We start from the raw sequence: 13,637 nt of genomic DNA, 5'->3' as shown, positions 1-13,637 counted from the left end.
AGCTGTTCCTCCCCATTGTTCAAAGAAAAAGCTAAACAGGTTTCATTAGGAGTCTCTTTGTTATGCTAAAGTGCTCAAAAGAGCTGAAATTACTTGAGATGGGCAGCATTTCTGCCCAGCCTGCAAACAGCTGAAAATTACTAAGAAACTGATGTGCAGAGGTCACAGCAGGAGAGGCAGGTGGCAGCAGAAGGTGACTGGCGGCCAGCGGAGAGGAACTACAGCTGTTGGGGTGGCCAGCAGCGAGGAGCAGCGGCTGGTGGGGCGGCCAGCCAGAGCAAGCGCAAGCTAGGTGCCTTCTTCCCTGAGTGGAAGGTGAACTCACACTGATGCACCTCTGAATCCTGGGTCCTTACTGACCAAGGACAACCACTGTGAGTGGGATATGGTGAAGGAGCAGAAAGGGGAACACTAAAGGAATTTTTGGTAGTAGAACTCAAGAACATGAGGGGAAGGCACTGCCCCACTCACTTTGGGGTGGGTGTCCCACTCACAGTTTTATGATTATTAATCCCACTTGTGGCATTTTCCCTAATTAATGTCAGGTGACTTCCCTCCTTTCATTAAAAATTTATTTTCTACACTCAGACTCTGTGCTTGCGAGTGGGGAAGTATTGCCTCTCAGAGGCGCCCGGGGTGGTGTGTAATTTTCCCAGGTTACTGGGTGGGAGCTGAAGCTGGTTCTGTGCTGTATTGTTGAAGAGGAACCCCTAGATATTGAACCCGGCCCTGGTTGCTGCCAGATCCACCTGGCAGAAGGATTACACTTGAAACATATTATTTTTAATTTCCCCAGTCTCCTCTCCTTTTTCCAAATTGACAAAACATTCCCCTTCACCCTTCTCCTCCCTTCGCACACACAGCTTTCATTGACCTCAGCTTCCCTCCTCCAAAATGACATGGTGATATGTGATATCTGAGCACCCCTAGGAATGTGCTGTCCTGAAGACTGTGATACAGAAGGATTATAAAGAAACTGTGAGAGTTATTTTAGCAACAGAGATTGCTGTCACCATCAACAGCTAAGTAGTTGTGGCAATGATGATAGCAGGACCATCTAGTCTTCTACTGACCTGTTTTTGTGTGTGACTACAGTGGATGCCTCGCACACCGTGTTATCAGGAGGTGAAGAAGATTTGGAGAGGAGTCCCTGCATGAGAGAGGTGAGCCAAGTTGTTCAAGAAGATCAAAGATAATCAAGATTTCCAGCAAAAGAAGGTGAAGTTGCATAAAGCAATGCTATAATTTGGAACGCAGGCAATATGTATCAGTGTGATTTCTCAGGAAAACCAAAATAGTAGAGCAGCTGACAGAACAGCGAATCAAATAATGCAATTTGGAGAGAGAAGGAAGCCAGACACAAAAATAGGTGGCAAAGGAAGGACAAAATACTGGAGAATTCTCCATCTTAAGGCATAAAAATAACAATACTTCAAAGAAGCAGACACTGTGGTGGGCAGATTTGTATTAATGATGGGACAGCCATACCAGAGGAATAGGATTGCAAAGTCTGATGTTACTAGAAAGAACCCTGGGATCTGATGGGATGGGTTAAGTTACAAAGTGCTGACTGTAAAATGAGTAGATGTTCTTGTTAAATTGATACATGTACCAATTTTTCCTGGAAAGCTGGACCACTCTCATGCATTTTATACATTCAGGGAACATGCAGTGCCTCTCCAAAGTTGAAACGGACCAAGGAGCAACAGATTGTACCAGAAGTGACTGGAATCAAGTGATTCAGCTGATACATGTTTACCCAAGTCAGATGACATGTCAGATGACATATCAATCTAAGTGGACACTAGCATGGTCATTGCTCATAGACTGGTGTTTACCAACAGGTGTCTAGGAATAACGTAGGGCCTTATACTGCTTATCAAACTATAGTGGTAAATGGCAGGACACAACTAAAGATGAAATAGCTCCCGCCTGAAGGTGGGTAGTGGATAGTGGAAGGTGGGTAATCTCACGGCTCACTAAATTTTGATTTTTGGGAGAAATACTGTGGGATATGAGTGGTCTAGGGCAATTTTGTTGGGAAGCTCATCATAGGCCCATATCTCAGAAAATGTTTCAATAAAAATGGGGGAAGATAATGGTTTCCCTATAGCATAATGTAAGAGGACAAAGACAATTCTCTGAGGAAGAGAGCCAAATTCCAGTCAGCAATAATTATGTAGCTTGAGGCACTTACTACTAGGAGAATGGTATAAAAGACCAGTTCCAGAAAGGTTTTGTTGAGACACTCATAGCAAAGGAAATATGAATTTACTCCTAGGGCAACAGTTGGGTGTACTATATAGAGGGAGGAAAATCCAACATAATGGGATGAAAGAAGGCTGTCCTTTAAATATCTTCTTCTTTAACATTTTGGGGAGTAACTCTGTACCTGAGCAGTTCTGTATTCAATAATTCTATGCCCTATGCATTTCAAGCCTCTTCCCACCCCCACCCAGGGTTCTAGGAGGTCTGTGACAGACCATGAGACATTGAAAGCTTGTACTAAAAGGCAACAATTTGCAGAGTTGCCAACTCTTGCAATTTTATCCTCAGTCTCACAACATTTGGCCATTTTCTTAAAACCCCAAACTCCTGGAGTCATGCAATTATGTGAGAATAACAGCTTTAATTTTTTTAAAATTCTATCCACACAGCTGTGGAGAAAAGCTTTAAGTCATGACTGCAAAAGGATAAAAATGAGAAAGCAAACAAAGAACCTCATGGATTTTAGGCCAATTTCATACATTTTGGGAGCCTTACTCATGATTTTGAATACTTAGACTCAACAATACTGCAGCTGATAAGCTGGCATAGTTTATAGACCTACAGATACTTCAAACTTATCTCACGTCTAAAGGATAGTCACATATATTCCCTTATTTAATTACTGCTAAACAGATCTTTCTACGATGCTGTAAAGTGACATGGTCTGTCCCTTACCACTAGATCAGCAACAGAAACCTCTGCAATGAGCTTAAGTGAAAGCCACAGAAACTCTGTGTGTTTGTCATCTCCCATTTTGCTGCTATATGCAGTCTTGGATGAGCAGTTGCATCAAAGTTTAGAATACTCGTTACTGAGGCATTAATACGAATACTTAGCTCTTATCAGTAGCTCTCAGAGCACTTTACAAGCTCAGTATCATTACCCCAGATTTAAAAACTGAGGCACAGAGAGGTGAAGTGACTTGCCTAAAATCACCCAGCAGGCCAGAGGCAGAGCTGGGAACAGAACTCATGTCTCCTGAATCTGCGTCCAGTACTCTATCCACTAGGCCACACAGCCTCTCATTACTGAAAGATTAAATTATCTCCAGTTTTGCAAATATATATCTCAAATACTTTTCCTACAGGCTGAGGTAGAGAGTTAAAAAGCACATACTAATATTTAAAACTAAATATTTTCTTCTGTTATTGGTGACACCTTAGAATACTAAAACAAACATTTTAAAAATCTAATTTACTTCTTGACATTTATTGCTGTGTTCAGTTATTACTTTTTATTTAGCTTGAATAATGAAGACAGTCTAGTCGGTTTGTTATTTAAATTAAACAAAACCTTAATTTGGGGTTTGATCTGCAGAATTCTAAAGGTTTAGTCCAGGGCATTTCTGCAGTATTTGGATAGCATCTTGTTTAGAGGTCAGCAATAGAATCGCAAAGTAAGTTTGAAACAAAAGGCAGATATCAGTCAATAACAGGCACTACTAAAAATACTCATATTCTGTTGCCTGAATATTGTTCTATTTAAACATGCAGAGGGGCAATTATATAATTTCCTGATCCCACACCTGATCCCATTGTCCTCAGTAGGACCACACCATTTTTATGGTGGCCCTACTGAGGACAATAAACCTATGTCTGTGACCAAAATCACATGATTAATGTTGAATACCACAAGATTCAAACCTGAAAGATTGTCGGAATACTACAGGAGTAAAGAATGATAGGCAAACTGATTAGAAGAAATTTGCAGTTATTAGCACAATATTAAATATTCATCAGTCAACACAACATGATTTACTAAACAACAGACAAAAAGATGGCTCTATTTCACATATGTACACACACACACAAAAATGCTGACAGCAAATTTTAGTAATAATTAGCCAGTCTATGGTGGCTTTTCCAAATAAAAATTCCGTTTATGAAGGACTCGGTGGAACAATATACACATCAGAGACCTTTCTAAAGTACTAAATATGCTTGGCTCAGCAGAACAAGAGGAAAGAAAAGATTACGAAGATGGATTTTGAAGTTATGCCTGGTAACTTTTAAGCCTATCAGCATTTTTTGAGGGACACCATCACTAAAACTTTGCCCCGTCTCCAGTCTGCACAACCAGAAAACAACGGGTAGCAGTTTTTGTTCAGAAAGAAATCGGTATTGGCAATTTGACAATTCCTTCTGAAGTGACGGCTAAAAATAAATATGAGCTGGGGGCAGCAAAAGTGCTGGAGCTTTTACATTGAACCCATCATAGCAGTAATCTCACATGTGTCACCTTTCACCATTTGAGCTACAGTCCCAACTCTTCAAACCTAAGGACTAAGCAAATGTAGGTACTGAGCGAGATTCAGCAACAAATAAATAGTTACTGTAATTTTACACCTGAAAAAGGCATCTTGATCTGTGAGAGTGGTAAAAGCCTTTCTTGCACAAACTCTTTAAGACACCTTTACAACAATCCAATTAGGGGGAAAATAGAGAAGGTTAAGTATTTTAGCAAAACCACCTGCTTTCCAAATTCTGAAAATAGATTAGAAAAAACACAGCAAACCTCAAAAGTGTCTGCAATTTTGAAACCACCAGCAAGTATCTCAATCTAAGTAACACTGCCTTGCCCTCTTGCTAAAAATAAAACAGTACATTACAGCAACATTTTTTGCTTGCTTCAGCCAAGAACTCAAAAGCCTCCCTAAACCCTGCCTTAGCTGGTTCATTTGATTGTACACTATGAGTCAGCATTTCTCAACATTTCTGGAAATTCCTCAGAATATAATCCACCCCTGCAACAGGAAACAGCCTATCCATTCCAGTGTACAACAGGAAGCTCACACACATTCACAGGCTTCACCTGAACTGTATAAATATTAATTGCCATGTACTGAGGCTATCAAATATGTTCCCTTTTACCATAATAAGCTCAGTAACTCTCTCATCTGCAGGTAAATAGCATTCTGAGCAATGATTATCATAAATATATCAGAGTAGCTGAAACACACTACCTTATGCTCAAATCACTACACATTCCTCATAGAAATATTAAACCTTTATTGTATTTACTCCATTTAGAACTAGGACTATCAACACATTCCTGCTATTATATGAGATTTAATTGAACCACACAGAGGACTTAAGGCAAGAAAGCAAGAAGAATGCATAGAAAGCTAAATCCCATCCCAGCACCCAGCGAAATAGCTGGGCACTAGGTAAAAGAAAAGGGAGCTGAGAGGAAGAATCCTCCTCAGGACATGAAATAGTCTAAACAGCTGCTCTGCAGCTTCTACATCATTAGCTAAAATAGCCCTTCATGTGCCTTCATCCCAGTGGATCAGTGCAGCAATGGATCCTGTAGCCCTAGCCATGGTCCTTGCCATGTAGCATGAGGCTTACCAACATGCCACATGTCTCTTGCCACACAGGGATCCCAGCAAGGCTCTGAACATTCCCATCCAAGTTTTCGTCATACCCATATCCACAGATAGCAGCAAAACCACAATGGTTTTGCCATCAGGGCAGGATTTACCCACTAATGTGAAATCAGTCTCCAGCCCTAATAGACAGGTAGTGGGGTTCTCCATGGAGCCCGGGGGAAAGATTCCTTCCACACCCAAGGCCACAAACAGCTGTGGAGTCACTACACAGCGACTACCGCAGAGGATCGATAGGTGGCCCCAACCCAACAGCTCCTAAAGAATCCTCTGCTACACAGCAGTTTAAACACCATGCAAACCCGGGTTCAGTGATGGGCAATGAGCGTGCTTCCCCTGGGAAGAGTCTCCAAATCCTACCCACTCCTACATACACTAGAATCTGATCAGTTCTGCTGCAAATGTGACCCCATGCATCCATTGAAAGTGAGGGCTGGATTTGTCTCTGAGGGTATGTCTACACTACGAAATTAGGTCGAATTTATAGAAGCCGGTTTTATAGAAATCGGTTGTATACAGCCGATTGTGTGTGTCCCCACATAAAATGCTCTAAGTGCATGAAGTCGGCGGACCGCGTCCACAGTACCGAGGCTAGCGTCGACCTCCGGAGTGTTGCACTATGGATAGCTGTCTCACAGTTCCCGCAGTCTCCGCCGCCCATTGGAATTCTGGGTTGGGATCCCAATGCCTGAATGATGCAAAACAGTGTCGCGGGGGGTTCTGGGTACATGTCATCAGGCTCCTCCCCCTCCGTCAGAGCAATGGCAGACAATCGATTCGCGCCTTTTTACCTGGGTTACCTGTGCAGACAACATACCACGCCAAGCATGGAGCCCGCTCAGCTCAGCTCACCGTCACCATATGTCATCTGGGTGCCGGCAGACGTGGTACTGCATTGCTACACAGCAGCAGCTAATTGCCTTTTGGCAGTAGACGGTGCAGTATGACTGGTAGCCTTCATCAGCGATCTGGGTGCTGGCAGACGTGGGGCTGGCAGACGTGGGGCTGCATTGCTACACAGCAGCAGCCCCTTGCCTTTTGGCAGTAGATGGTGTATTACGACTGGTTCGATCAGATGATGGCTGAAACTCCGTATGTCCCCCAGTCATATTCTGCTGCCTTCCCAATGATGATGGCGGCTATCAGTCGTAGTACACTATTTTCTGCCAAGCGCCCAGTATTTTCTGCCAAGCACCCAGAAGATGCCGAGGGCTATCAGTCATGCTGCACCGTCGGCTGCCAGCTTAAGATGTAAAAAACAGATTTGTTCTGTACTCATTTGCTTCCCCCTCCCTCCGTCAAATCAACGGCCTGCTAAACCCAGGGTTTTGAGTTCAATCTTTGGGGGAGCCATTCTGTATGACAGTTGTTTGTGTTTCTCCCTGATGCACAGCCACCTTTGTTGATTTTAATTCACTGTACCTGTACGCCATGTCGTCACTCGCCCCTCCCCCCGTCAGACAATAGTTTCGCGCCTTTTTTCAGACCAGATGCCATAGCACTGGGATCATGGAGCCCGCTCAGATCACCGCGGCAATTATGAGCACTGTGAACACCACGCGCATTGTCCTGGAGTATATACAGAGCCAGGACATGCCAAAGCAAAACCAGGACCAGCCAATGAGGCGATTGCAGCGCGGCGACGAGAGTGATGAGGAAATTGACATGGACATAGACCTCACAGAAGGTACAGGCCCCAGCAATGTGCAAATCATGGTGTTACTGGGGCAGATTCATGCCATGGAACGCCGATTCTGGGCCCAGGAAACAAGCACAGACTGGTGGGACCGCATCGTGTTGCAGGTGTGGGACGATTCCCAGTGGCTGCAAAACTTTCGCATGCGTAAGGGCACTTTCATGGAACTTTGTGACTTTCTTTCCCCTGCCCTGAAGCGCCAGAATACCAGGATGAGAAGCGAGTGGCGATAGCCCTGTGGAAGCTTGCAACGCCGGACAGCTACCGGTCAGTCGGGAATCAATTTGGAGTGGGCAAATCTACTGTGGGGGCTGCTGTGATCCAAGTTGCCAGGGCAATCAAAGACCTGGTGATATCAAGGGTAGTGACTCTGGGAAACGTGCAGGACATAGTGGATGGCTTTGCTGCAATGGGATTCCCAAACTGTGGTGGGGCGATAGACGGAACCCATATCCCTATCTTGTCACCAGAGCACCAAGCCACCGAGTACATAAACCACAAGGGGTACTTTTCAATGCTGCTGCAAGCCCTGGTGGAACACAAGGGATGTTTCACCAACATCAACGTGGGATGGCCGGGAAAGGTACATGATGCTCGCATCTTCAGGCACTCTGGTCTGTTTCGAAAGCTGGAGGAAGGGACTTTCTTCACGGACCAGAAAATAACCTTTGGGGATGTTGAAATGCCTATCGTGATCCTTGGGGACTCAGCCTACCCCTTAATGCCCTGGCTCATGAAGCTGTACACAGGCAGCCTGGACAGTAGTCAGGACCTGTTCAACTACAGGCTGAGCAAGTGCCGAATGGTGGTGGAATGTGCATTTGGACATTTAAAAGCGCATTGGCGCAGCTTACTGACTCACTCAGAACTCAGCGAAAAGAATATCCCCATTGTTATTGCTGCTTGCTGTGCACTCCACAATATCTGAGAGAGTAAGGGGGAGACATTTCTGGTGGGGTGGGAGGTTGAGGCAAATCGCCTGGCCGCTGATTACGCGCAGCCAGACACCAGGGAGGTTAGAAGAGCACAGCACAGCAGAGCGCGGTGCGCATCAGAGAAGCTTTGAAAAAGAGTTTTGTGACTGGCCAGGCTATGGTGTGAAACTTCTGTTTGTTTCTCCTTGATGAACCCTCTGCCCCCCCCACCCGGTTCACTCTACTTCCCTGTAAACCAACCACCCCACCCTCCCCTCCCCCCTTCGAGCACCGCTTGCAGAGGCAATAAAGTCATTGTTACTTCACATTCATGCGTTCTTTATTAATTCATCACACAACTAGGGGGATAATTGCTAAGGTAACCCGGGATGGGTGGGGGAGGAGGGATGGAAAAGGACACACTGCATTTTAAAACTTTAACTCTTATTGAAGGCCAGCCTTCTGATGCTCGGGCAATCATCTGGGGTGGAGTGACTGGGTGGCCGGAGGCCCCCCCACCGTGTTCTTGGGCGTCTGGGTGAGGAGGCTATGGAACTTGGGGAGGAGGGCTGTTGGTTACACAGGGGCTGTAGCGGCGGTCTCTGCTCCTGTTGCCTTTCCTGCAGCTCAACCATATGCTGGAGCATATCAGTTTGATGCTCCAGCAGCCGGAGCATCGACTCTTGCCTTTTGTCTGGAAGCTGACGCCACCTATCATCTTCAGCCCGCCACTTGCTCTGTTCATCCCGCGATTCAGGCTGCCACCTCTCGTTCATATTGTGCTTTTCTGTAGTCTGACATTGACTGCCTCCACGCATTCTGCTGCGCTCTGTCAGCGTGGGAGGACATCTGGAGCTCCGAGAACATATCATCCCGAGTCCGCCGTTTTCTCCTAATCTTCACTAGCCTCTGTGAAGGAGAAACATTTGCAGCTGGTGGAGGAGAAGGGAGAGGTGGTTAAAAAAGACACATTTTAGAGAACAATGGGTACACTCTTTCACGTTAAATTTTGCTGTTCACATTACACAGCACATGTGCTTTCGTTACAAGGTCGCATTTTTCCTCTTATATTGAGGGCCTGCCGGTTTGGTGTGAGAAATTACTCACGCAGTGCCAGGCAACAGATTTCAGCTTGGAGGCAGCCATGGTAAGCCACAGTCTTTTGGCTTTTTTAACCTTCTTAACATGTGGGAATGGTTTCAAACAGTAGCGCCCTCATTTCCCATACCAAGCACTCATTGGGTTGGCCATTTAAAATGGATTTGCAATGTAAAAGGAGGGGCTGCGGTTTCCGGGTTAACATGCAGCACAAACCCAACTAACCCCCCTCCCACCACACACCCAATTCTCTGGGATGATCACTTCACCCCTACCGCGTGGCTAACAGCGGGGAACATTTCTGTTCAGCCGAGCAGGAAGGGGCACCTCTGAATGTCCCCTTAATAAAATCACCCCATTTCAACCAGGTGACCGTGAATGATATCACTCTCCTGAGGATAACAAAGAGAGATAAGGAATGGATGTTGTCTGCATGCCAGCAAACAGCGGGACCATACGCTGCCATGCTTTGTTATGCAATGATTCCAGACTACGTGCTACTGGCCTGGCGTGGTAAAGTGTCCTACCATGGCGGACGGGATAAGGCAGCCCTCTCCAGAAACCTTTTGCAAAGGCTTTCGGAGTACATGAAGGAGAGCTTTCTGGAGATGTCCCTGGAGGATTTCTGCTCCATCCCCATACACGTTAACAGATTTTTCCAGTAGCTGTACTGGCCGCGATTGCCAGGGCAAATTAATCATTAATCATTAAACACACTTGCTTTTAAACCATGTGTAATATTTACAAAGGTACACTCACCAGAGGTCCCCTGTGTGCCCTCATGGTCCGGGAGCATGCCTTGGGTGAGTTCGGGGGTTACTAGTTCCAGGTCCAGGGTGATAAACATATCCTGGCTACTGGGGAAACCGGTTTCTCCGCTTCCTTGCTGCTGTGAGCTATCTACATTATCTTCATCCTCATCTTCCTCGTACCCCGAACCCGCTTCCCTGTTGCGTGTTTCTCCATTGACGGAGTCAAAGCACACGGTTGGGGTAGTGGTGGCTGCAGCCCCTAGCATGGCATGCAGCTCGGCGTAGAAGCAGCATGTTTGCGGCTCTGCCCTGGACCTTCGGTTTGCCTCTCTGGCTTTGTGGTAGGCTTGCCTTAGCTCCTTAATTTTCACGTGGCACTGCTGTGCGTCCCTGTTATGGCCTCTGTCCTTCATGGCCTTTGAGACCTTTTCTAATATTTTGCCATTTCATTTACTGCTATGGAGTTCAGCGAGCACTGATTCATCTCCCCATATGGCGAGCAGATCCCTTACCTCCCGTTCGGTCCATGCTGGAGCTCTTTTGCGATCCTGGGACTCCATCATGGTTACCTGTGCTGATGAGCTCTGCGTGGTCACCTGTGCTCTCCTCGCTGGGCAAACAGGAAATGAAATTCAAAAGTTCGCGGGGCTTTTCCTGTCTACCTGGTCAGTGCATCTGAGTTGAGAGTGCTGTCCAGAGCGGTCACAATGAAGCACCGTGGGATAGCTCCCGGAGGCCAATAACGTCGAATTCCGTCCACACTACCCCAATTCCGACCCGCAAAGGCTGATTTTAGCGTTAATCCCCTCGTCGGAGGTGGAGTAAAGAAACTGGTTTAAAGGGCCCTTTAAGTAAAAAAAAAAAAGGGGGGGGGGGCTTCGTCGTGTGAACGTGTCCAGGCTTAATTCGAATTAACGCTGCTAAATTCGACCTAAACTCGTAGTGTAGACCAGGCCTTAGCAATTTACTACATTAACTATTTGCATCCAAACAATGGGTACACATTGAATACAAGTGGCAAAAATTCCTGAAAAACCGTGAACTTATTATAACTCTCTTGTTCTACATGTAGTTATTTCAAAAGCAGTTCCCATGGTTAGTGTAATTCCTACTTTACTGATGTCACATTAAGAATTTGCTATTGTTTTGCTTTACATATAGAACTTGGCGGTGATATTAAAGACAGGGTAAGTGAAAAGGGAATCATTTGCAAACAGCAGCAGTTATACACTCCAAACCTTCCAACTTACACCAAGTATGTTTTTCCAACTAGCACAAGGTAAGAAATTCACTGCCTTGAAGACACTATTCTTCAGAATTAAACTAAATTTTATTTCTGAAGAATAAAAACAGTAATAAAAGCATAAGAAACACATATTGTTGCTTTTTTATGTATATGTATGTCTTTTTTTCCTAGAAGGGTCATTTTTGATAATTTTATAAAAGACGCTGTTTAAATCCCAGTGACAAAAATCTGCTTTTCTGAACTGTTTTTAAATACAGAACAATGAGATTAAAGTGCAACAGATAGACAAATACTTCAACCATCATAGTCATTAATAGATGCATTTAACATTCGTGCAGCTTTCAAAAGCAAAACATCTGGTTCTAATTTCAAATCTGGCTTATAACATCAGTTCCGCCTCCACAATACTTTTATTATAAACTGTTCTTTTCCTCCTCTTTTTTTTCCTCCTTTTTGGAAGTGGCTGTTCCTTCCTTCTTGCTGGAAGCCACCTGACCACTGCCAGGAAAAGGAATGCAAAACATTCCCAGGAGCAGCTCCTGACGTCAGAGCAACATTCCACCTCCCAGCGGTCAAGACTGTCTGGAAATTCCAGTCTCCAGCAGAACTCATTTAATGTGATAACAGCTGTAGCCTGCACTGAATCACGCATTAAAAACTCCTTCATGTTAAAGCAATAGACAGTGATATTATCTGCTTAAAAAACAAGGATAGACCTGAACTGCTTGCTCAGAAGTTATATTACAGTGCTTACTGTGATAATATTTTTTTCTTTTCTGCCTTTTTTTTTTTTAAACACTGTACAGTAATAATACAAGACCCATTAAAGTGGAGGTATATGATGATACGCTTAGGTTGGATTTTTTAAAAGGATCATGTACCATTTCTGAATGTTTCATGAGGGAGCTGGGAAGCGAGGAGGAAAGCCAGAAGCTTATTTAGATTTCAGAGGGTAATCATGATTCAGCCAGAATTCCTTATAGGAGGCACCAGCCACTTCACAGCCATTCCACAACCCCACCCTCCAGCATGCAGGACAGTATCTTGCTTCAAAGTAGAAGTTTCCAGCTCAAACAAATATTGGTTCTTTAGTGGATTTAAGTCAGACCCTGGGGTGACCAGCTTGGACTCTAGCTTTTACTATTCTTTGACTTTACTTTTCAATTCTAGGTCCAAAGGTGCTGAGAAGGAGGTATGATAGAAACATGCAAAACAGTTTCCCCTACAGTAATCCCGGATAGATCAAGTAGTGACAACAATATATCTAGATAACACAGATAACAGAGCTGTCCTGTTTTGTCTTGTTTAGAGGTAGGATAAGATTTTAAATGTAGTAAAACCAGTAAAGATTTGCAAGTAGGGAATGCACTTTTTTGCAGGGGGTCCCCCTACCCCCACATCAACAATAAACTGAGTGAAGTACATCTAGAGGCTACATAAGCCCTTTTAAATTGTTCATGAATGTGCTGTTTTTGAGGGGGTAGGTGGGAGAGGGCTTTTGTAAACAATATAACCTTGAAACTCTCACAATATTTCCTGAATTGCCTATAATATTCAATTTACGGTGTCTGGCAAAATGGGATGATTAGAAATAGAATTTCAGCTCTGAATTTTCTTGCTTGTGTGGGTTTAAAATAAAAACTTAATATCCGTATAAATTAATATGGTCAAATAACAAAAAATAATAAAAATTTCTCCCGCCCTACTCTCAAAGACTGATTCAACTGAAAATTACACAAGGGATATTCCTGTTTAGGTTGAATGGTCCAAATCCTGCTGGCTTTATTCACACACACAAGCTCACTGCAGATTACTCAGGTGACTAACGCCAGCAGGATTTAGCCTGCTATTTCTGGAGACTAACATTTTTCATTCTACTAAAAGGCCAACTGCAAAGATGATTAATGAATTTCATTGAAGTAAGAGTAGTATAGTGGCATATCTGAGAACTCTAAACTTTGAGATAAGAATCTGAAGTAGGGTAGTTACGGAACCTGGGAGGAAGCTGAAATGGACCACTATCATCTCATCACTGGGGGCATGAAGGGTGATCAAGGAAGGACCAAGAGGGTATGAAAAAAAAAAAAGAAGGGGGGGAAAGCTCTCCAAATACGTTTGCATTCTATGTATTCACATTCACATTAAAAAAAAGTTAAAATTACACCACTTCTCATTCCAAAAACAACAAAAACTTAAGTTTGGACCTACCTCTCTTCATTTAATCACTAAATATTTTCCAGGAAAAAAAAAAAAAAAAAAAACCATCTTGAATAGA

General features: G+C 44.1%; 1 protein-coding gene across 7 annotated transcripts in view; it reads right to left on the bottom strand.

Annotated features, from left to right (window-relative positions):
• SPIDR (scaffold protein involved in DNA repair) overlaps positions 1–13,637 on the bottom strand; it is a 305,024-nt gene that overhangs the window by 145,367 nt on the left and 146,020 nt on the right. The gene's annotated exons all lie outside the window — the stretch shown is intronic.

The sequence above is a fragment of the Chrysemys picta genome, chromosome 2 (assembly GCF_011386835.1).
Source record: "Chrysemys picta bellii isolate R12L10 chromosome 2, ASM1138683v2, whole genome shotgun sequence".
NCBI lineage: Eukaryota > Metazoa > Chordata > Testudines > Emydidae > Chrysemys > Chrysemys picta.
Note: the sequence above shows the minus strand (reverse complement) of the source record. Positions and strands in the feature narration are given on the sequence as shown.